The following is a 24,828-nucleotide window of genomic DNA, read 5'->3' as shown; positions in this document are numbered from 1 at the left end:
AACTAAAAACCTTGAAAATGTTGAAAGCAAATCTATACTCTGCATTGTATTGAATTCATTGCTGTAAAATGTTAGGGCTTATGGTTCAGAATCTGCCTATGCACATTCTCAGTTTTTACTTGTCTGGTACTCATGCTAAGCCCATGATTTTCTTGTTTTGTAGTTTATGAAGTACTCATTATGTGAGCTGGTTGGGGATTATAAGAATGATTTTTATGAAATTTAAAGAGTGCACACAAAATAATTTTTAGATGTAATTACAAAATTACTGTATTATTATATTTTAGTTTTTGATTTTGTTTTATTGGAGAAACCTATATAAGCCTAATTTTCTTTATTGTTTCACTTTTCATATTGACATAAGTAAATCTATTGAGTGAGCTAATTTGCTTTGGTAAGTACTAGGGAGACTTCACAAGTCATGAGGATGTTTTTACATATGTAGCAAACAAATATGACTTCTGAGTAAAACATGCTTTATAATAAATCATAAATACTTTTGCTGGAGTTTGTAACTTCAAGTTGGAAATGGAAAATACCAATGGTGAAGAAATAACGTTGATTCATCATGTGGAGAGGACTGCTGCAAAGCTGACTTACTGAATTTATACAAAAATTCTGCTTCTTTTGATTTTCAGTTTTGTCTTATGTGTATTCCAAGTATATATGCATCACAGTCTTTCCTCTTTTACTGTGTTATGTCTACAGTTTTCTCATTGTTGTCTTCGTGCGTTGTCATTTTACATGGGAGTTTGTAGGTTCTAAGGAGAAAGTTGGTATTCTTTAATGCACTGAAAAATTGGTTTTAACTGAAGAATTTGCTTATCAATATAACTTTCAGAATAGATATACATTGTTAACAAGTGAAAAGATTACATCACTTAGCTTTGTTTTTTTCTGTGTTAAAAAAAGTTGTATTCTTACAAAAAGCATAGCAAATATAAAATTGGTAAAAAATATATTTTAGAAATTAGATTCTAGAGTTAATGGTAAATGAACAATTTTAAATTTAATTTTGTATGATATATTTATATCTCAACATATTTCTATGCAGAAAGTGCTGAGATTACAGGCTTGAGCCGCCACGCCCGGCCTTTTTTTTTTTTTTTTTTTTTTTTTTTTGAGACAGTTTTGCTCTCTCAGGCTGAAGTGAAGTGGCCCATTCTTGGTTCACTGTGACCTCCTCCCCCCAGGTTCGAGTGATTCTCCTACCTCAGCCTCCCAGGTAGCTGGGATTACACCACGCCCAGCAAGTTTTGTATTTTTGCTAGAGATGCGGTTTCGCCATGTTGGCCAGGCTAGTCTCAAACTCCCGACCTCAGGTGATCCACCCGCCTCAGCCTCCCAAAGTGCTGGGATTACAGGCATGAGCCACCCTGCCTGGCAGAATCTTCTATTTTTAAGTGAATGTTGAATGTGGCAAAACAATATACAATGACCTGTGGATTTGAAATTTGGAATAATTTATCAAGATGTAGCAAAATACATCTTGAGAAAACAATTTGGAGGAATTACATGCCTTTTTTTTTTTTTTTTTTGATATGGAGTCCTGCTCTGTTGCCTAGGCTGGAGTGTAGTGGCATGATCTCAGCTCACTGCACCCTCCACCTCCCAGGTTCAAGCGATTCTCCTGCCTCAGCCTCCTGAGTAGTTGGGAATTACAGGTGCACACCACCATGCCCGGCTAATTTTTGTATTTTTAGTAGAGATGGGGTTTTACCATGTTGGGCAGGCTGGTCTCGAACTTCTGACCTCGTGATCTGCCGACCTCGTCCTACCAAAGTGCTGGGATTACAGGCGTGAATCACTACGCTTGACCCATATTCTTCTTATTTATTTTAGGGTTTTTTGTTTTTTGTTTTTGAGACGGAGTGTCGCTCTGTAGGGCAGACTGGAGTGCAGTGGCGCGATCTCGGCTCACTGCAAGCTCCGCCTCCAGGGTTCACACCATTCTCCTGCCTCAGCCTCCCGAGTAGCTGGGACGACTACAGGCGCTCGCCACCACGCCCCGCTAATTTTTTTTTGTATTTTTAGTAGAGAGGGGGTTTCACCGTGTTAGCCAGGATGGTCTCGATCTCCTGACTTTGTGATCTGCCAGCCTCGGCCTCCCAAAGTGCTGGGATTACAGTCCTGAGCCACTGCGCCCGGCCCATATTCTTATTTTATATAATTTTTTTTAGTAGGTTAAGTTTAGTCTACAGATTTTTAGTCACCTAACTGTAGCCAATTCCTTGAGCACTGGTAAGTTACTGATTAGTAATTCCAAACTATTGTCCGGACACAGTGGCTCACACCTGTAATACCAGCACTTTTGGGAGGCCGAGGTGGGCAGATTGCCTGAGGCCAGGAGATCGAAACCAGCCTGGCTAACATGGTGAAACCCTGTCTCTAATAAAAATACAAAAATTAGCTGGGTGTGGTGGCAGGCGCCTGTCATCCCAGCTACTCGGCAGGCCAAGGCAGGAGAATCACTTGCATCTGGGAGGCGGAGTTTGCAGTGAGCGGAGGTTGCATCGCTGCACTCCAGCCTGGGCAACAAGAGTGAAACTCCATCTCAAAAAAAATTTTTATTTAAAAAGTAATTCCAAACTATTTTAGTCACTGTAAAAAATATTTATTAAATAGAAAAAAGTATTCTGATAATAGTGTTTCTGAAACTTTCAGAAAGTGTAGACCAGTCAAAAAATGATTATGTATATGCAGACCATAAATTTTATATTTAATTATAGGCTCATTCTAGCTTTTAATATAAAAATTTGATATACTTAAAATTAGTGGTTCTTTTAAATCATGGGAGAAATATCATTGTTAGTATTCATTTACCAAAATATTTTTTTAAGGCTTAGTAATGAGTACTTTAAACCAAAAATCAAGTTCTACATACTATCTAAAGGTATAAATAGCAATTTTTAAATTCTTTTTAGATTCTACTAAATTGGAAGATTCAAAGCCAAAATGTTATATCGGAAACGGAAGAAAGCATTAGGTGAGAGGGTGTTGGGCATCATGATTAAGATTGATACTTAGTATCAGGTGGTTCCTGTTTGCATCCCAGTTCTGCCACTTATGAGCTATATGACCTGAACACAGTTTGTTAACTTCTGTGTGCTTAACTCTTCAGCTGTACAGTGAGGATAATAGTGCTTAAATCTTAGGATATTGGTAAAATTAAAGCAATTAATACTGATAAAGGTACCAGAAAATTTCCCAGAGTGTAGCGAGTGGACAGGAAATTTATTAGCTCTTGTTAATGCTGTTAGCTCATGATCAATGTTGAGGCTAAAAAGAAGGTGGCCAAATCAGTGGTTTGTAACCCATGTTTATTCTAATCAGTCAGCCTGGGGCTATAATAGTAGTTGGATGTTTTTAATACTATCTGGCAAATTCCCATATATTCACATACAGCATAGTTACAAATATCTCTGGAAAGATCTCCTGTTGAGTTCTGTTCCTTTGCACTCCAGTAACACTAGATAAATCAGCACTTAAATGCCTAGGGTTTGTCAGTGTTAGAGGCAAATTGTTTCTTCATCTGCTTGTTTAATACATTTCTTACTGCCAAGTATTTATGTTCATTTGTTAAATGTAGTTTACAAATATGTATTCAAATATTTTTCTCTAACAAGTGAAGGAAATCATCTACTTACACATTTAGAGAATACAGTTGCTTTAGAATCTGTTGTTTCTTAAAGTATTACATTATTTTGAACATTCAAATCAAGATATTTTCTGAATTTTGGGTTCAGACTATTCATAATAAGAGTTTACCTTCCTACATTACTAAATGAGAAAGGCATTTGAGATATATATATATCTCTTAAAATTCCAGGAAATGTATATATATGTCTTAATTTTTATATGTGTGTGTGTGTGTGTGTGTGTTTCCTGGAATTTTAAGATGAAGAAACACTTTTTCTCTGACCCAATTTCTTAAAGTTTACCTCTTTAAAAAAAAAAAAAAGTATTGGCTGGGCGCAGTGGCTCACACCTGTAATCCCTGCACTTTGGGAGACTGAGATGGGCAGATCACTTGAGATCAGGAGTTCGAGAGCAGTCTGGCCAATGTGGTGAAACCCCGTCTCTACTAAAAAGACAAAACTTAGGCCGGCCGTAGTGGTAGGCACCTGTAATTCCAGCTACTCTAGAGCCTGAAGCAGGAGATTCGCTTGAACTCAGGAGGCGGAGTTTGTAGTGAGCCAGATGGCACCACTGCACTCCAGCCTATGCGACAACAGTGAAACTCCCTCGGATAGATAGGATGGATGGATGGATGGATGGATGGATGGATAGATCGATCAATCTAAGATAAGATAGATCGCCTAGCTAGCCCAGCCAGTCAGCTGTGGTGGCATCCTGTAGTCCCAGCTATTCAGGAGCCTGAGTGGGAGAATTGCTTCAACCCAGGAGGTGGAGGTTGCAGTGAGCTGATACTGCACCATTGCACTCCATCCTGGCAGACAGAGGGAGACGCCGTCTGAAAAAAAAAGTATTAGGCTGGGCATGGTGGCTCACACTGTAATTTGATAACTTTGGGAGGCTGAGGCAGGTGGATCACCTGAGGTCAGGAGTTCGAGACCAGCCTGGCCAACATATAGTGAAACTCCATCATTACTAAAAAATGCAAAAACTACCTGGGCGTGGTGGCATACGCCTGTAGTCACAGCTGCGCAAGAGGCTGAGGCTTGAACCTGGGAGATGGGGGTTGCAGTGACCTGAGATCGTGCCACTGCACTCCAGCCTGGACGACAGAGCGAGACTCCGTCTGAAAAAAGTATTAATAGTATTTTTACTGGCAAATCAGGGTTTTATACATTACAGGGTACAAAGGGATGTTTTGATATCTGTATATAAAATAAAATTACATATCAATAACCTTTTTGTGGTGAGACATTTGAAATTCACTCCTAGTTATTTTGAAATACACAATGCATTAATGGCCGGGCGCGGTGGCTCAAGCCTGTAATCCCAGCACTTTGGGAGGCCGAGGCGGGTGGATCACGAGGTCAGGAGATCGAGACTATCCTGGCTAACATGGTGAAACCCCGTCTCTACTAAAAATACAAAAAACTAGCCGGGCGTGGTGGCGGGCGCCTGTAGTCTCAGCCACTTGGGAGGCTGAGGCGGGAGAAGGGCGTGAACCCGGGAGGCGGAGCTTGCAGTGAGCCGAGATCACGCCACTGCACTCCAGCCTGGGAGCACAGTGAGACTCCGTCTCAAAAATAAATAAATAAATAAATACACAATGCATTATTGTTATAGTTATGTTGCTGTGCAATAGATCTCAAACCCTATTTTCCTGTCTATTTGAAGCATTGTACCCTTTGATTAACAACTCCCTATTTCCCTCTCAGACCCCTGCCTTCTGCTCCCTATTATTTCACTTTCTACTTTTTTGAGTTAAACTTTATTAGATTCTACATATAAATTAGATCATGCAGTGTTTGTCTTTCTGTGTCAGGCTTATTCATCTAGCATAATGTCTTCCAAATATATATTGTTTCAAATTATTGGATTTACCTTAAGGCTGAATTGTATTCCATTTACCACATTTAAAAAATTAAATATATATTTATTGATTGAGAAACTTGTGTATTATGTAAAAATATGTTAAAGTATGTATTAATGGAATTTAGCATATGAATATTTTATTAATAGTTAATTTGTACTGAGCACTAGCCATAACATTATTTATGTGTTAATGGATTTTAATTCTTACTGTAACTCAACATTTAAAGACTCATTTTTAGTAAAAACAAAAATTGAATCACATATTGTGATTCAATATGTGAAGACTTTGTCACATTCTTCATATTTGTAGGCTTTATCTTCTGTATAAATTCTCTGATGTTCAGTAAGAGTTGAAGACCAGTTAAAGACCTTGTTACATTTTTCACATTTTTAGGGTTTGTCTCCAGTATGTTATTTTACCTTCAATATGGTTTGAGGACTGGTTAAAAGCTTTGCCACATTCTTCACGTTTGTAGGGTTTTTTCTCCAGTATAAATTTTCTTATGTCTAGTTAGTTCTCAAAACCAGTTAAAAGCTTCGGCACAGTCTTTAAATTTGTAGTTTCTCTCCTTTAAGAATTATGCTTATTAAGTTCTCAGGTCTACTTAAAAGCTTTGCCACATTCTTTACATTGTAGGGTTTCTCTCCACTGTGAATTATCTTTTGTTCAGTAAGTTTTGAGGACCACTTAAAAGCTTTACCACATTTGTAGGGTTTATCTCCAGCAAAAATTTTCTTACGTCTAGTAAGGTTTGAGAATTGGTTAAAAGCTTTGCCACATTCTTCACATTTCTAGGTTTTCTCTGTAGTATAAATAATCTTATGTTCAGTAAGTTTTGAGGACCAGTTAAAAGCTTTCCACATTTATTTTTTCATTTGTAGGATTTCTCTCCAGTACGAGTTATCTCATTTTCAGTAAGTTTTGAGGACCACTTATGAGTTTTGCCACATTCTTCATATAAATTACCTTATGGTTAATAAGAAATAAGAAATGGTTAAAAGATTTGCCACATTCTTCACATTTGTAGGGTTTCTCTCCAGTATGAATTACCTTACGTTCAGTAAGGTTTGAGGACCAGTTAAAAGCTTTGCACATTCTTCACATAAGTAAGGTTTATCTTCTGTATGAATTCTCTCATGTTTAGTAAGAGTTGAGGAAGAGTTAAAAGCTTTGCCAAATTCTTTACATTTTTAAGGTTTCTCTCCAGTATGAATTATCTTATGCGTAGTAAGGTGTGAGGACTGGCGAAAAGCTTTGCCACATTCTTCACATTTGTAGGGTTTCTCTCCAGTATGAATTTTCTTATGTGTAGTAAGGTTTGTGGATTGGTTAAAAGTCCTGCCACATTCTTCACAGTTGTAGAATTTCCAGCATGAATTTGCTTATGTGTAGTAAGGGTTGAGGATTATTTAAAAGCGTTGTCACATACTTCACACTTGTAGGGTTTCTCTCCAGAATGAATTCCCTTATGTGTAGTAAGGTTTGAGAATTGGCTAAAGGCTTTGCCACATTCTTCACATTTGTAGAATTTCTCTCCAGTATGAATTTTCTTAGGTGTATTAAGATGTGAGGACTGCTTAAAGGCTTTGCCACATTCTTCACATTTGTAGAATTTCTCTCCAACATGAATTACCTTATGTGTAGTAAGCGTTGAGGACTGGCTAAAAGCTTTGCCACATACTTCACATTTGTAGGGTTTCTCTCGTTTCTCTCCAGAATGAACTAAAGATGATCTTTACTGAAAAGGAACAAATTGTTCTTAATCCAAGAAAGGACATTACCCAGAAAAAAAGGTGTCCCAGAATAAACTGAAGAAACACAAACACGGCATGGGAGTAAATTCAGCACTAAATAAATGAAATTAAAACTAAAAAAGAAAATAACAAAAATATTTAAAATATCAGTAAACCCTAGAAATTGTGGAGGTAAAAATATGAAATGTAAAAGTAAAAATAAAATAACCGAAAAATTTTTAAAACTAATAAAATATGATGCAGAAATGAAGAAGCTCAACAAACAGACTAGGATACACACAAAGACATTTCTTTTTTTGAGACCGAGTTTTGCTCTTAATGCCCAGGCTGGAACGCAGTGGCGTGATCTTGGCTTACCGCAACCTCCACCTCCCGGGTTCAAGCGATTTTCCTGCTTCTTGCTGCCTGAGTAGCTGGGATTACAGGCATGCGCCACCAGGGCCGGCTAATTTTTATATATATTTTTTAGTAGAGATGGGGTTTCTCCATATTGGTCAGGCTGGTCTCTACCTCCCGACCTCAGTTGATCAGCCTGCCTCGGCCTGGCAAAGTGATGGGATTACAGGCATGAGCCACCATGCCCTGCCACACAAAGATATTTCTAACAAACACATATATAGGCACAATTTTTAGTCACAGACAATGGGAGAATCTTGAGAGCTTCAAGGTAAAAGTGATGTGTCATTTAAAAGCATGGTCTAATGAGATAACCAGTAAATTTGTCGATAAATTTTTGCAGGCTAGAAGGAAACTATACGATGTAGTCAAAGTCCTAAAGGAAATAATTGTCAAGTGAGAATAATACTATCAGCAAAACTGTTCTAACAAATAAAAATAAAAAGACCTTGCAAAGTAACCAAATTCAGAAAAAATATATTGGCGCTGCATATGCCCTACATATTAAAGATGCTGAAAGGAATTCCTTCCACTGAAAATAACATGATGAAGGAGAACAACACATAATTTTATAAAAATACATAACTTTTTGAAAAACTTCCGCACATACACAAAACAGAATTCCTTAGCATTATCATAATGGTGGAAAAAGCATTTTTAATTATTCTTTAAAATTTGAAAGATAAAAGCATAGAAATTATTAGAAACACCTGTTAATGAATATGCAACATAAAAAGATAATTAGCAACGATAAAAACAAGGTTGAGGGCAAATGTAATGAGGAAATTTTACATGCAACTAAAGTTAATTTTTTACCGGATTAAAATATATTGTTGTATCTTTTAAAGGTTTTATGTAATCCCTAAGGTACCATAGAAAAAACCTGTATAGACACACAAAAAAGGAAGAAGTGAAAGCATATTCATACAAAAATAAAGAAAACACAAAGGCCAGGTTTCTGTAGTTCTCTAACATCACATTTCTATATAAATTCTGCTCAGCAGTATTCAGGCATTGCCACTCCTCCAGAGAAAATTCTATCTCTGGATAATTAATTCATGCTTGTAGGACGTAACAATAACCAAACATACCGACAATACTCCTTCCACACCGCAGACTACAACAAAATGTTTACCAAACCCCCCTCCCCCGTCTCTGACCTTTCCCCCTCAAAAACATACTTTTGCCAAACCCCAAAAACAAAAGCCTCAATCAGGCTCAGCCAGAGCCTATATTTTTATCTTTTAGCTATGCACAACTTTAACAGCCACCCCTCAACTAACGCAATTTTCGTCTCACTTCACTACTTTCGACTTCAATTTTCTTTCTTCCCTAATTTTACTCAAACTACATATTTACCCACTACCAGACCCACACTCCTATTACCACAACCCCAAAGACAACTCCTCACAACCATATATACATACCTCCAAAATTCAACAAAACCCATTTATGTAGCTTAACCTTCCTAAAGCAAGATACTGAAAATGTCTAGACAGACCTACACATCCCATAAACAGACAGGTTTGGTCCTGGCCTTTCTATTAGCTCTGAGCAAGATTACACATGCAAGTATCCCCATCCCAGTGAAAACACCCTCTAAATCATCACGCTCAAAAGGAGTATCAAGCACGCACAATGCAGCTCAAAACACTTTGCTCAGCCACACCCCCACAGGAAACAACAGTGACAAACCTTTAGCAATAAAAGAAAGTTTAACTAAGCTATGCTAACACCCAGGTTGGTTAATTTCGTGCCAGCCACCGCGGCCATACGATTAACCTAAGCTAATAAAGACCAGCGTAAAGAGTGTTTTAGATATAGTCTCAATAAAGCTAAGCCCCATCTAAATTGTAAAAAACCCTAGCTGATGTAAAATAAACTACGAAAGTGGCTTTAAAACTTCTGAACACACAGTAGCTAAAATCCAAACTGAGATTAGATACTCCGCTATGCTTAGCCCTAAACCTCAATAGTTAAAACAAAACTACTCGCCAGAATACTACAAGCAACAGTTTAAAACTCAAAGGACTTGGTGGTGCTTCACATCCTTCTAGAGGAGCCTGTTCTATAACCAATAAACCCCGATTCACCTCATCATCTCTTGCTTAGCCTATATACCGCCATCCTCAGCAAACCCTAGTAAAGGTCACAAAGTAAGCACAAGTATCCCCATAAAAACGTTAGGTCAAGGTGTAGCTTATGAGATGGTAAGAAATGGACTACATTTTCTACCTCAGAAAATTCCACGATCACTCTTATGAAACCTAACAGCCCGCCGGGCGCGGTGGCTCACGCCTGTAATCCCAGCACTTTGGGAGGCCGAGGCGGACGGATCACAAGGTCAGGAGATCGAGACCACAGTGAAACCCCGTCTCTACTAAAAATACAAAAAATTAGCCGGGCGCGGTTGTGGGCGCCTGTAGTCCCAGCTACTCGGGAGGCTGAAGCAGGAGAATGGCGTGAACCCGGGAGGCGGAGCTTGCAGTGAGCGGAGATAGCGCCACTGCACTCCAGCCTGGGCGACAGAGCGAGACTCCGTCTCAAAAAAAAAAAAAAAAAGAAACCTAAGAGCCCAAGGAGGATTTAGCAGTAAATTAAGAGCAGACTGCTTAATTGAATAAGGCCATAAAGCATGCACACACCGCCCGTCACCCTCCTCAAGTATATTTAAGGATCAACTTAACTAATTAGCCCTCGTATTTATATAGAGGAGATAAGTCGTAACACGGTAAGTGTACTGGAAAGTGCACTTAAATAAATCAAGGCATCGCTTAACACAAAGCACGCGGCTTACACCCAGAAGATAACGTAATTTGATTGCCTTGAGCCAACTCTAGCCCCAAACCTAACCAGTACTATTACCAAACAACCTCAACTAAATCATTTACCGAAAAAAAAAAAAAAGTATAGGTGATAGAAATTTTACCCTGGCGCAATAGACACAGTACCCTAAGGGAAAGATGAAAAAAGACCAACCAAGCACAAAACACCAAGGACATACCCCTATACCTTCTGCATAATAGATTAACTAGAGACAACTTCACAAAGAGAACTAAAGCCAAAATCCCCAAAACCAGACGAGCTACCCAGAAACAGCTAAAGAGCACACCCATCTATGTAGCAAAATAGTGGGAAGATTTATGGGTAGAGGTGACAAGCCTACCGAGCCTGGTGATAGCTGGTTATCCAAGATAGAATCTTAGTTCAACTTTAAATTTACCTACAGAATTACCTAATCCTCTTGTAAACTTAATTGTTAGTCTAAAGAGGGACAGTTCTTTAGACACTAGGAAAAAACCTTGCATAGAGAGTAAAAATTCAATCTCCGTAGTTGACCCAAAAGCAGCCATCAATTAAGAACGCGTTCAAGCTCAACATCAAACACCCAAAAAATCTCAAACATTCTACTGAACTCCTCACATCACATTGGATTAATCTATTATTTTATAGAAGCAATAATGTTAATATAAGTAACATGAACAACTTTCTCCATTGCATAAGCCTACATCAGACCAAAAACTTCACCGATACTTAACAGCCTAATATTAACAAATATAAACAAAACCAATACTACTCATACTGTTAACCCAACATGCTTCTAAGGAAAGGTTAAAAAAAGTAAAAGGAACTCGGCAAACTTAACCTCGCCTGTTTACCAAAAACATCACCTCTAGCATTACCAGTATTAGAGGCACCGCCTGACCAGTGACACATGTTCAACGGCCTTGGTACCCTGACCGTGCAAAGGTAGCGTAATCACTTGTTCCTTAAATAGGGACTTGTATGAATGGCACCACGAGGGTTCAACTGTCTCTTAGTTTTAACCAGTGAAATTGACCTGCCCGTGAAGAGGCGGACATAAGACAATAAGACGAGTAAGACGAGAAGACCCTATGGAGCTTCAATTTACTAATGCAATAAAAATCATACAAATCTGTGGATTTAAATTACTGCACCTGCATTAGAAATGTTGGTTGGGGTGACCTCGGAGCATAATCCAACCTCCAAACAACCTATGCTAAGGCTACACCAGCCAAAGCGAATCAATATGCATAACTGACCCAATAACTTGACCAACGGAACAAGTTACCCTAGGGATAACAGCGCAATCGTATTCTAGAGTCCATATCGACAATAGGGTTTACGACCTCGATGTTGGATCAGGACATACCTTTTTTTTTTTTTTTTTTTTTTTTTGAGACAGAGTCTCGCTCAGTCGCCCAGGATCTCTGCTCACTGCAAGCTCTGCCTCCTGGGTTCACGCCATTCTCCTGCCTCAGCCTCCCGAGTAGCTGGGACTACAGGCGCCTGCCACCACCCCCGGCTAATTTTTTTGCATCTTTTTAGTAGAGACGGGGTTTCACCGTGTTAGCCAGGATGGTCTCAATCTCCTGACCTCGTGATCTGCCCTCCTCAGCCTCCCAAAGTGCTGAGATTACAGGCGTGAGCCACTGCGCCTGGCCGGATCAGGACATCCTAATGGTGCAGCAGCTATCAAGGGTTCGTTTATTCAATGATTAAAGTCCTACCTGATATGAGTTCAGACAGGAGCAATCCAGGTCGGTTTCTATCTATTCTACATTTCTCCCTGTACGAAAAGGATAAGAGAAATAGGGCCCACTTCACAAAGAGCCCTCTCTCCATAGATGATCTAATCTCAACCTAATAGAGCATTACACACCCAACCCAAGAACAGGGTTTGTTAAGATGGCAGAGCCTGGTAATTGCATAAAACTTAAAACTTTACAATCAGGGGTTCAACTCCTCTTCTTAACACCATGCCTATAACAAATCTCCTATTCCTTATTGCACCCGTACTAGCCGCCATAGTATTCCTCACACTTATTGAATGAAAAATGCTAGGCTACATACAACTAGGTAAAGGTCCTAACGTTGTAGGCCCCTATGGACTACTACAACCTTTCGCCAACGCAATAAAACTCTTCACTAAAGAACCCTTAAAACCTTCAACCTCCACTATTATCCTCTATATTACCGCCCCAACCTTAGCCTTTTCTATTGCCCTTCTCCTATGAAACCCCCTTCCCATACCCAACCCTCTAATTAATTTCAACCTGGGGCTATGATTCATTCTAGCTACATCCAGCTTAGCTGTCTACTCCATTTTATGATCAGGGTGAGCATCAAACTCAAACTACGCACTAATCGGCGCACTATGAGCCGTCACCCAAACAATCTCCTATGAAGTCACCCTTGCTATTATTCTATCAATCCTACTAATAAGCGGCTCATTTAACCTACACATACTTACCACAACACAAGAACACCTCTGACTTCTACCATCATGGCCCTTAGCCATAATATGATTTATCTCCACATTAGCAGAAATTAACCGAGCCCCCTTTGATCTCACAGAGGGTGAATCAGAATTAGTCTCAGGCTTTAACATTGAATATGCTGCAGGCCCGTTCGCCCTATTCTTTATAGCTGAATATATAAATATTATTGTAATAAATGCCCTGACAACCACAATTTTTCTAGGCACATTATATACCATTTACTCTCCAGAATTATTCACAACATGTTTTACCATCAAAACGCTCCTCTTAAACTCCCTATTTTTATGAATCCAAACAGCATACCCCCAATTCCGCTACGATCAACTTATATATTTATTATGAAAAAATTTTCTCCCACTCACATTAGCACTTCTCATATGACACATTTCAACACCTACTGTAATCTCCAGCATTTCCCCCCAAACCTAGAAATATGTCCTACAAAAGAGTTACTTTGATAGAGTAAACAATAGAGGTTCCAACCCTCTTATTTCTAGGACCATAGGAATTGAACCTATCCCTGAGAATCCAAAATTCTCCATGCTACCTATCATACCCCATCCTAAAGTAAGGTCAGCTAAATAAGCTATCGGGCCCATACCCCGAAAATGTTGGTTACACCCTTCCCATACTAATTAACCCATTAGCTCAACTTATTATCTACTCCACCATAATCAGAAGCACCCTTATTACTCTATTAAGCTCACACTGGTTCTTCACCTGAACAGGCCTAGAAATAAATATATTAGCCTTCATCCCAATTCTAATCAAAAAAACAAACACCCGTTCCACAGAAGCCGCCACTAAATATTTCCTCATGCAATGAACCACATCCATAATCCTCATGATAGCCATCCTCTCTAATAACTTATTCTCTGGGTGCTGAACCATAACAAATAATATTAACCAATATTCATCCTTAATAATAATAACAGCCCTTATCGTAAAATTAGGAATAGCCCCTTTCCACTTCTGAAACCCAGAAGTCACCCAAGGAACCCCTCTAATCTCTGGCCTACTCCTCCTCACATGACAAAAGTTAGCTCCCATCTCAATTACATATCAAATCCATCCATCAACAAACATAAATATCCTCCTAACCCTTTCAATTCTATCCATCACAACAGGCAGCTGAGGAGGCCTCAACCAAACACAACTACGTAAAATCCTAGCATACTTTTCAATCACCCATATAGGCTGAATAACAACAATATTAATATGTAGAGGACTACATGCTCACAAACAGGGTGTTCCCGATAAGTCCTGCTCTTGCAAACGAAGCAGGGCGTTCCCAATAAGTCCTGCTCTTGCAAACGAAGCAGGGCGTTGGGGGCTTGTTTATGTGTAAACATCTTGAAAATCCAGAAAGTCAGGGAAAGGTCAGAAAAACAACAATGTGTCTTGTGACTTGGCAACATTCCACAAATGACTGTATAAAATAAAGCAGAGCAGGCCATTCGAGGCGGCCGCCATGTTTGTCTTGTCTTGTGTTGTCTTGTGTGTTCATTCCTTTGTTTAGGAAACACGCGGACCCCAACATTAATATATAACCCAAACATCACTATCTTCTACCTAATTGTATACATCACCCTAACAACCACTGCATTCCTAGCACTCAACCTAAGCTCAAATACCACAACCCTCCTACTATCCCGCGCCTGAAGCAAATTAACCTGACTAATACCGTTAACATCATCCACCCTATTATCCATGGGGGGTCTACCCCCATTAACTGGCTTCCTGCCTAAATGAATTATTATCCAAGAACTAACAAAAAACAGTAACTTTATTACCCCCACCATCATAATTATCATAACCCTACTCAACTTATACTTTTATATGCACCTAATCACTTCTGTAACACTATTTCCCACATCCAACAACATAAAAATAAAATGACAATTTGAAAGCACAAAACCAGCCAGGCGCGGTGGCTCAAGCCTGTAATCCCAGCACTTTGGGAGGCCGAGACGGGTGGATCACGATGTCAGGAGATCGAGACCATCCTGGCTAACACTGTGAAACCCTGTCTCTACTAAAAAAAAAAAACAAAAAACTAGCCGGGCGAGGTGGCCGGCGCCTGTAGTTCCAGCTACTTGGGAGGCTGAGGCAGGAGAATGGCGTAAACCCGGGAGGCTGAGCTTGCAGTGAGCTGAGATTGTGCCACTGCACTCCAGCCTGGGCAACAAAGCGAGACTCTGTCTCAAAAAAACAAACAAACAAACAAAAACAAAAACCAAAAAAACCAGCACAAAACCTACACTACTTCTCCTTTCACTCATCATCCTTACTACCCTCCTCTTACCAATCTCCCCACTAACCCTACCCACCCCCTAGAAATTTAGGTTAAGTAAGACCAAGAGCCTTCAAAGCCCTTCCTTAATAAGCAAACCATGCTTAATTTCTGAAATACACAAGGACTGCAAAACTTCACTCTGCATCAACTGAATGCAAATCAATCACTTAATCCCTTGCTAGATCAATGGTACTTGGAAAACCACAAAAATTTAGTTTAGTTAACAGCTAAATACCCTCATCAACTGGCTTCAATCTACTTCTCCCGCTGCAGGGAAAAAAAAAGGCGGGAGAAGCCCCGGCAGAGTTAGAGCTGCTCCTTTGAATTTGCAATTTAACATGAAAATCACCTCGGGGCTGGTAAAAAGAGGCCTACCTCTGTCTTTAGATTTACAGTCTAATGCTTACTCAGCCATTTTACCCTCCCACCCCGCCCCACCCATGTTCGTCAACAGTTGACTATTTTCAACGAATCATAAAGATATCGGAACCTAGGCCGGGCGCGGTGGCTCAAGCCTGTAATCCCAGCACTTTGGGAGGCCGAGACGGGCGGATCACGAGGTCAGGAGATCGAGACCATCCTGGGTAACACAGTGAAACCCCGTCTCTACTAAAAATACAAAAACTTAGCCGGGCGAGGTGGCAGGCGCCTGTAGTCCCAGCTACTCGGGAGGCTGAGGCAGGAGAATGGCGTGAACCCGGGAGGCGGAGCTTGCAGTGAGCTGAGATCCGGCCACTGCACTCCAGCCTGGGTGACAGAGCGAGACTCCGTCTCAAAAAAAAAAAAAAAAAAAAAAAAAAAAAAAAAAAAGATATCGGAACCTTATATCTACTATTCGGCACATGAGCTGGAATGTCAGGCACAGCTTTAAGCCTTCTTATTCGAGCCGAGCTAGGCCAACCCAGCAACCTCCTAGGCAATGATCATATCTACAATGTTATCGTCACAGCTCACGCATTCGTCATAATCTTCTTTATAGTAATACCCATTATAATCGGAGGCTTTGGAAATTGATTAGTACCCCTAATAATCGGTGCCCCTGACATGGCATTCCCCCGCATAAACAACATAAGCTTCTGACTCCTCCCCTCCTCTTTCCTGCTATTACTCGCATCCGCCATAGTAGAAGCCGGCGCTGGAACAGGTTGAACAGTCTATCCTCCCTTAGCAGGAAATTGTTCCCACCCAGGAGCCTCTGTAGACCTAACTATCTTTTCACTTCACCTAACAGGCTTTTCCTCTATTCTAGGGGCTATTAACTTTATTACCACTATTATCAACATAAAACCCCCTGCTATATCCCAATACCAATCCCCGCTATTTGTCTGATCAGTCCTAATTACAGCAGTCCTACTCCTCCTCTCTCTACCAGTCCTAGCCGCTGGCATCACCATACTGTTAACAGACCGTAACCTCAACACCACTTTGTTTGATCCAGCTGGAGGGGGTGAGCCCATCTTATATCAACATCTATTCTGATTCTTCGGCCATCCCGAAGTCTACATTCTCATCCTACCAGGATTCGGAATAATCTCTCACATTGTAACATACTACTCCGGAAAAAAAGAACCATTCGGATATATGGGCATAGTTTGAGCTATAATGTCAATTGGATTCTTGGGCTTTATTGTATTAACCCATCACATATTCACAGTAGGTATGGACATAGATACACGAGCTTACTTCACCTCTGCCACTATAATTATTGCAGTCCCCACTGGTGTTAAAGTCTTTAGCTGACTTACTACACTCCACGGAAGCAAAAAGACACATTGAGTTAGAAGGTGCCTCTCAAATTTTAATATGTACAATTAGCTGGAGATCTTGTTATGCATATTTATTTTAGAAGATCGGGAATAAATCTGAGTTTCTGAATTTCTGAGAAGCTCACCAGTAATGCCTGTTTTTGACCCGATAATAATATTTTGTCAAACATTGAGTAAGTGTAGGAGTGTTGGAACCGAACTGTCGATTCCCTCCTGGGCAGGGGTCGCCGCGAAGGATCACCGACATGAGATTCACAGCAGAGAGTTATTTATTACTAGCACGCTAGGGTCCCAAGCTCTAAGTTGGCCCTGGGACCCCGACTGCTTGTTACAGGCTGTTTATATAGGCAAACACAAGTTCAAACACAGCTTATGGCACGAAATTCAAACAAAGCTTAAGGCGCAAAATGATTGGGTCTAGCTATGGCCTGAGCAAGGTGTCTTATGCTAATTGGTTAGAGCAGGACCTTATGAGGTTTTTTCCTGGAGTTGTTGATTCCGGGAACTTCGAGGCAGGGTGGGACCCCCGGAATTGGCAGGGTGGGACCCCATGAGGTTGTTTCCCGGAATTGGCAGGGTGGGACCCTATCAGGGTGGGTCCCTATGGAGGCAGGGTGGGACCCTATCCAGAGCCACCGGGTGTTAATTTTTTTTATATGAGGCCTAGTTTCTAAGTTTTATGAGGCCTAGTTTTCAGGAGCATGGTTTTTCCCAGTTTTTAGTTTGTTTGTTTTGAGGCAGAGTTTCGCTCTTGTCATCCAGGCTTGAGTGCAATGGCGATCTCGGCTCACTGCAACGTCCGCCTCCCAGGTTCAAGCCATTCTCCTGACTTAGCCTCCCAAGTAGCTGGGACTACAGGCACAGGCCACCACACCTGGCTAATTTTTTTTTTTTTTTTTTTTTTTTTGAGACGGAGTCTCGCTGTGTCGCCCAGGCTGGAGTGTAGTGGCGCGATCTCGGCTCACTGCAAGCTCCGCCTCCCGGGTTCACGCCATTCTCCCGCCTCAGCCTCCGAGTAGCTGGGACTACAGGCGCCCGCCACCACGTCTGGCTAGTTTTTTTTTTTTTGTATTTTTAGTAGAGACGGGGTTTCACCATGTTAGCCAGGATGGTCTCGATCTCCTGACCTCGTGATCCACCCGCCTCGGCCTCCCAAAGTGCTAGGATTACAGGCTTGAGCCACCGCGCCCGGCCTAATTTTTTGTATTTTTAGTAGAAATGGGGTTTCACCATGTTGGTCAGGCTTCTCTCAAACTCCTGCAGGTGATCTGCCTGCTTCAACCTCCCAAATTGCTGGGATTACAGGTGCGAGCCACTGCACCTAGCTGTTTTTCTCAGTTTTTCTGGCCTGTAAGCAGAGATGAGAGCCTTCATTTTTCTTTTTCTTTTTCTTTTTTTTTTTTTTTTTTTTGAGACGGAGTCTCCCTCTGTCACCCAGGCTGGAGTGCAGTGGCCGGATCTCAGCTCACTGCAAGCTCCACCTCCCGGGTTCACGCCATTCTCCTGCCTCAGCCTCCCGAGTAGCTGGGACTACAGACGCCCGCCACCTCGCCCGGCTAGTTTTTTGTATTTTTTAGTAGAGACGGGGTTTCACCGTGTTAGCTAGGATGATCTCGACCTCCTGACCTCGTGATCCGCCCGTCTCGGCCTCCCAAAGTGCTGGGATTACAGGCTTGAGCCACCGCGCCCTGCGAGCCTTCATTTTTCAAAGACAGATATACACAAAGAAAATCTAAGAAAGAAAAGTAGCTGCCGAATTAAATGTAGTGGTTTATGCACAACAGCTATATAAAAATACTTAATAATAAAGAGAAAAATAATTAACTCTATAGTTAAAAATTATGTCAGATTTTTATTTTTTATTTTATTTTATTTTATTTTTTCTGAGACAGAGTTTTGCTCTGTTGCCCAGGCTGGCGTGCAGTGGCCCGATCTTGGCTCACTGCAAACTCCACTTCCCAGGTTCACGCCATTCTCCTGCCTCAGCCTCCTGAGTGGCTGGGACTACAGGCGTCCACCACCACACCCGGCTAATTTTTTGTATTTTTAGTAGAGACGGGGTTTCACCGTGTTAGCCAGGATGGTCTCGATCTCCTGACCTCGTGATCTGCCCACCTCGGCCTCCCAAAGTGCTGAGATTATAGGCGTGAGCCACGGCACCCGGCCGCTTTTTGTTTATTTATTTATTTATTTATTTACTCGTTTTGAGACAAAGTCTTGCTCTGTCCCCCAGACTGGAATGCAGTGGCACTATCTCGGCTCACTGTAACTGCCGCCTCCTGGGTTCAAGCAATTCTAATTCTCCTGCCTCAGCCTCCCAAGCAGCTGGGACTATAGGTGCATGCCACCACACCTGGCTCTTTTTTTTTTTTTAGTAGAGATGGGGTTTCACCATATTGCTTAGGTTGGTCTCCAACTCCTGACCTCAGGTGATCCACCCATCTCCCAAAGTGCTGGGATTACAGGAGTGAGCCACCACGCCTGGCATGTCAGAGAGCTTTTATTTTTTTTATTTTTATTTTTATTTTTTTTTTATTTTTTTTTTATTTTTTTGAGACGGAGTCTCGCTCTGTCGCCCAGGCTGGAGTGCAGTGGCGCGATCTCGGCTCACTGCAAGCTCCGCCTCCCAGGTTCATGCCATTCTCCTGCCTCAGCCTCCTGAGTAGCTGGGACTACAGGCGCCCGCCACCGCGCCTGGCTAATTTTTTGTATTTTTAGTAGAGACGGGGTTTCACCGTGGTCTCGATCTCCTGACCTTGTGATCCGCCCGCCTCAGCCTCCCAAAGTGCTGGGATTACAGGCGTGAGCCACCGCGCCCAGCCTGTCAGAGAGCTTTTAACCAAGTGAATAATTGGACACAGTATCACTTCTAGGATAGTACCTTCCAAAAGTAAGTTACAGTCTGAATTTAACTCAAGATGCTGAGGCAGGAGAAGCACTTGAACTCGGGAGGCAGAGGTTGTGGTGAGCTGAGACTGCACCACAGCACTCCAGCCTGGGTGAGAAAGTGAGACTCTGTCTGAAAAAAAAAAAATGCTAAATGGTACCCAGGGACAGTGGTTTATGCCTGTAACCCTACACCTTTAGGAGGCCAAGGCAGTCAGATCACTTGAGGCCCAGAGGTCAGCCTGAGCAAAATAATGAGACTCTGAATATAAAACAAGAGAAATGCTAAATGAGTCCTTTACATCGAAAAATAAAATGATGCTGGACAGCATCATAAAACATTATATAAATATAAAGCACTTTATGAAATGTAATTTTTTTTTAATTTTTTGAGATGGAATCTCACTCTGTCACCCTGGTTGGAGTGCAGTGGCACGATCTCAGCTTACTGCAACCTCTGCCTCCCCAGTTCAAATGATTCTCCTGCCTCAGTCTCCTGAGTAGCTGGGACTACAGGTACTTGCCATCACGCCTGGCTGATTTTTTGTATGTTTAGTAGAGATGGGGTTTCTTAGTGTTAGCCAGGATGGCCTCGATCTCCTGACCTTGTGATCTGCTTGCCTCAGCCTCCCAAAGTGCTGGGATTACAGGCGTGAGCCAATGTACCCGGCCTATTAAATGTAAATATACAGAGGCATATAGAATTCTTTACTATCATAATGATGGTGCATAAAACCCTTAACATTTTTCTACAGAATATAAAAAATATATAAATGTGTATAAATCTGTGGATATACAATATAAAATAGTATAATTTGTAATACTAAAATATTCATAACAAACTGGAAAATATAGAGGTATAGTTTTTGTATTCAGTTGAAGTTGTTATGAAATTAAAACATACTGTTTTAACTTTAAGATGTTTTACATAATGTCTATTTTTCAAGAAGATTACAAACTTTTTTTTTTTAAATGGAGTCTTACTCTGTTTCCCTGGCTGGAGTGCAATGGTGAGATCTCAGCTCACTGCAACTTGCCCCTCCCAAGTTCAAGCAATTCTCCTCAGCCTCCTGCATACCTGAGACTACAGGTGCACCCTGCCACACCCAGCTTATTTTTTGTATTTTTTGTATTTTTTTTGTTGCCCAGGCTGGTCTCGAACTCCTGAGCTCAGGCCATCTGCCTGCCTCCACCTCCCAAAAGTGCTAGGATTACAGGCGTGTGCCACTGTGCCCTGCTGATTACAAACGTTTTGTAGAAACTATGCAAAATAAAATGAAGGAACGAATAAAGCACGTCACTACAAAATTAAACAAAAAATGTAGTCAGTATAGCAGGAAATGAAAAAATATATATCTACAAAAAACACATAAAACAATAACAGTAAAACTGATAATAGTAACGTCATTTTTTAAGCAATCATTTTAAATATAAATTAATTAAACTACTTAATAGAATGAAATGTAATCCCAGGACTTTGGGAGGCCAAGGTGGGCTGATTACTTGATCCCAGAAGTTTAAGACCAGCCTGGGCAACTTGACAAAACTCAGTCTCTACAGAAAACTAGCTGGGCATGATGGCGCATGCCCGTAACCCAGCTACTTGAGAGGCTGAAATGAGAGGATCTTCTGAGTTTGAGAGGTTGAGGCTGCAGCTCACAGCCATGTTCACACTACTACAGACCAGTCTGGTCGAGAGAGTGAAACCTTATTTTATAAATTAATTAATTAAAAGGAAAAGAAATAAGATGCCTGGGTGGCTTAGGAATAAAACCATACAATGTATTCTCTACAATAGACCCATTTTAGCACTTAGTCAAATAGGCTGTAAGTAACAGAATAAAAAAAATCTATATTTCATGTAAATAGTAGCCACAATTAGGTGAGGTGGTCATAACTATGTTGGACAAAATATGCTTTAAGTCAAGTACTCGTATGAAACAAAGATTGATATTATATAATGGTAAAATGGTCAACTTACCAGAAATCTATAACTATCATATCTATTTATATGTATATTTATGTTTAAAAATGTGTCTCCAAAATATATAAATATTGACAAAAGTGAAGCAAGAAATACATAGCAACATAACAGTTGTAGACATTAAGACCCAATTTTCAATAAATAGAAAATTCAGATAAAAGAGTAACCAGAAACCAGAAAATGTAGACATTATAGACTTTATTAATTGTTTTGCATATAGAGAATTACCAGAGAGTGGATAATTTATAAAGAAAAAAGATTTATTTGGCTCACAGTTTGGCAGACTGTACAAGAAGTGTGTGCCATTGTCTGCTTCTGGTGAGGGTCTCAGGAAGCTTACAATTGTGGCAGAAGACAAGAGGAACTGAACATATCACATGATAAGAGAGCAATTGTAAGGTGAAGAAGCCAGTTTTTTTTTTTTTTAAAACATAGAGTTTCTCAAAACTATGCAGATATTTGTGTGTCCCCAGTAACAATAGAAACACAGTCAGATTGTGCAGCTTCTTCTATCCCATGAAGATGTCTTTGGCTGTCACTGTAAACTTGAAGAAAGATCATTGAAGGGAAAGTAGAATCCTTAGAGAATTTTAAAGCATAAGACAGAAGATACCCCCATTTTTAAAATCTCAGGCTTTTAAAAATCTCAGTATTTTAAAAATCTCAGGCTTCCCAGAAACTACTTCCTTTGGAGCAGAGCTTCTCAGATCACATTTTGAGAACTGGCTTCCTTCTTAACCATTAAACCTTTCATCTGTGTTGTCCATTGCGTTCCCTCTCACCTACCTGGGGGTTTGGCTACCATTTCATGTCTCTTCATATTCCAGGGCTCTTTTCCCTGCTCCAGAAAAGTGATCAGGTCTGGTTTAGAGACAGCAATACTTGTTTCATTAAAAATAAATGTCATGAGGCCGGGTGCGGTGGCTCAAGCCTGTAATCCCAGCACTTTGGGAGGCCGAGGCGGGTGGATCACGAGGTCAGGAGATCGAGACTATCCTGGCTAACATGGTGAAACCCCATCTCTACTAAAAATACAAAAAACTAGCCGGGCGTGGTGGCGGGCGCCTGTAGTCTCAGCTACTTGGGAGGCTGAGGCGGGAGAATGGCATGAACCCGGGAGGCGGAGCTTGCAGTGAGCCGAGATCACGCCACTGCACTCCAGCCTGGGAGACACAGCGAGACTCCGTCTCAAAAAAAATAAATAAATAAATAAATAAATAAATAAATAAATGTCATGAATCTTGCTCACATTCTCAAAATAACATGCTCAGTAAAAAGAATGTGATAGAATATGGCCAGATTACAGTGGCTCATGCCTGCAATCTCAGCACTTTGGGAGGCCGAGGTGGGCACATCATGAGGTCAGGAGATGGAGACCATCCTGGCTGACAAGGTGAAACCTGATCTCTACTAAAAGCACAAAAAATTACCCAGGCATGGTGGCACATGCCTGTAATTCCAGCTACTCAGGAGGCTAAGGCAGGAGAGTCACTTGAACCCAGGAGGCGGAGGTTGCAGTAAGCCAAGATCATGCCACTACACTGCAGCCTGGGTGACAGAGCAAGACTCCCTCTCAAAAAAACAATGACAAAAAGTAACAGAATAGTACAGTAAATTAATCCCCAAACCCACCATTTATAACAGAAATTTCTAAATATCTAGAAAATATTTTCAATTAGTAGGTTCTCAATTTTACTACCCAGTACTACTGAATCACAAATTAGTTGTGGCAATTAAATTTTAAGGTGTGGGCAACAATATTTTGTGCCACTAAATTTCTGGAAGTACCACTAATGTAGAGTGAAAGATACAGATCAGCTCAGGAATGTGGATAGTTCAGGTAAAAATAAAACATCTTGAATAAATTCCTACCTACACTTTCAGAAAACAGGGATCTGAAACTCATATATGCAAAGAATAAATTACTAAAACATATTCTACAGAAAAGAGAAATGAAACATTTAGGGTATAATAGGAATTGTTTATTTAAATTATTCTCATCCAGAAACACCAGGTTTCTGTAGTTCTCTAACATCACATTTCTATATAAATTCTGCTCAGCAGAATTCAGGCATTGCCACTCCTCCAGAGAAAATTATGTGGTGACAGCCCTAAATGTCAATGGTCCCTGAAACACACACACACACATACACACATACACGCACGCACACACAGAAATGCATATATTTACCATGTGGCCATGGGCAGAATTTTTAATTTGACTCAATGTGAAATGACAGTAAAGACAATGGATTCTAACTTATAGGAAGATGAATATTATCCAACAGAATAGTTTTCAACACAGAAATCTTCTCTAATGTATTCTCTAACTCTGAGAGAAGAAAATGGCATAAGATCCACACCATCAGTTTATGTAAGATACTTTTCTGGATAATAAAAGTATAAAATTAAGGGCATGAACACAGACATGTAATTTTTGACTGCTATATTCACATCACACAGAATGAGTTGTTTATATTTTTCAGATCAAAAAGACACATTGAGTTAGAAGGTGCCTCTCAAATTTTAATGTGTACAATAAGCTGGAGATCTTGTTATGCATATTTATTTTAGAAGATCTGGAATAAATCCGAGTTTCTGAATTTCTTTTTTTTTCTTTTTTTTTTTTTTTTTTTTTTTTTTGAGACGGAGTCTCGCTGTGTCTCCCAGGCTGGAGTGCAGTGGCGTGATCTCGGCTCACTGCAAGCTCCGCCTCCCGGGTTCACGCCATTCTCCCGCCTCAGCCTCCCAAGTAGCTGGGACTACTGGCGCCCGCCACCACGCCAGGCTAGTTTTTTGTATTTTTAGTAGAGACGGGGTTTCACCATGTTAGCCAGGATAGTCTCGATCTCCTGACCTCGTGATCCACCCGCCTCGGCCTCCCAAAGTGCTGGGATTACAGGCTTGAGCCACCGCGCCCGGCCGAGTTTCTGA

General features: G+C 40.8%; 2 long non-coding RNA genes across 2 annotated transcripts in view; one reads left to right on the top strand and one right to left on the bottom strand.

The window, feature by feature from the left end:
• LOC144336930 (uncharacterized) overlaps positions 1-24,828 on the bottom strand; it is a 53,693-nt gene that overhangs the window by 7,832 nt on the left and 21,033 nt on the right. The gene's annotated exons all lie outside the window — the stretch shown is intronic.
• LOC144336934 (uncharacterized) overlaps positions 1,094-24,828 on the top strand; it is a 31,276-nt gene continuing 7,541 nt past the window's right edge. The window contains exon 1 of the long non-coding RNA XR_013409368.1: positions 1,094-1,199. This is a non-coding gene — a long non-coding RNA (uncharacterized LOC144336934). The remainder of the gene's footprint in view (positions 1,200-24,828) is intronic.

The sequence above is a fragment of the Macaca mulatta genome, chromosome 19, assembly GCF_049350105.2.
Source record: "Macaca mulatta isolate MMU2019108-1 chromosome 19, T2T-MMU8v2.0, whole genome shotgun sequence".
Classification (NCBI taxonomy): Eukaryota; Metazoa; Chordata; class Mammalia; order Primates; family Cercopithecidae; genus Macaca; species Macaca mulatta.
Note: the sequence above shows the minus strand (reverse complement) of the source record. Positions and strands in the feature narration are given on the sequence as shown.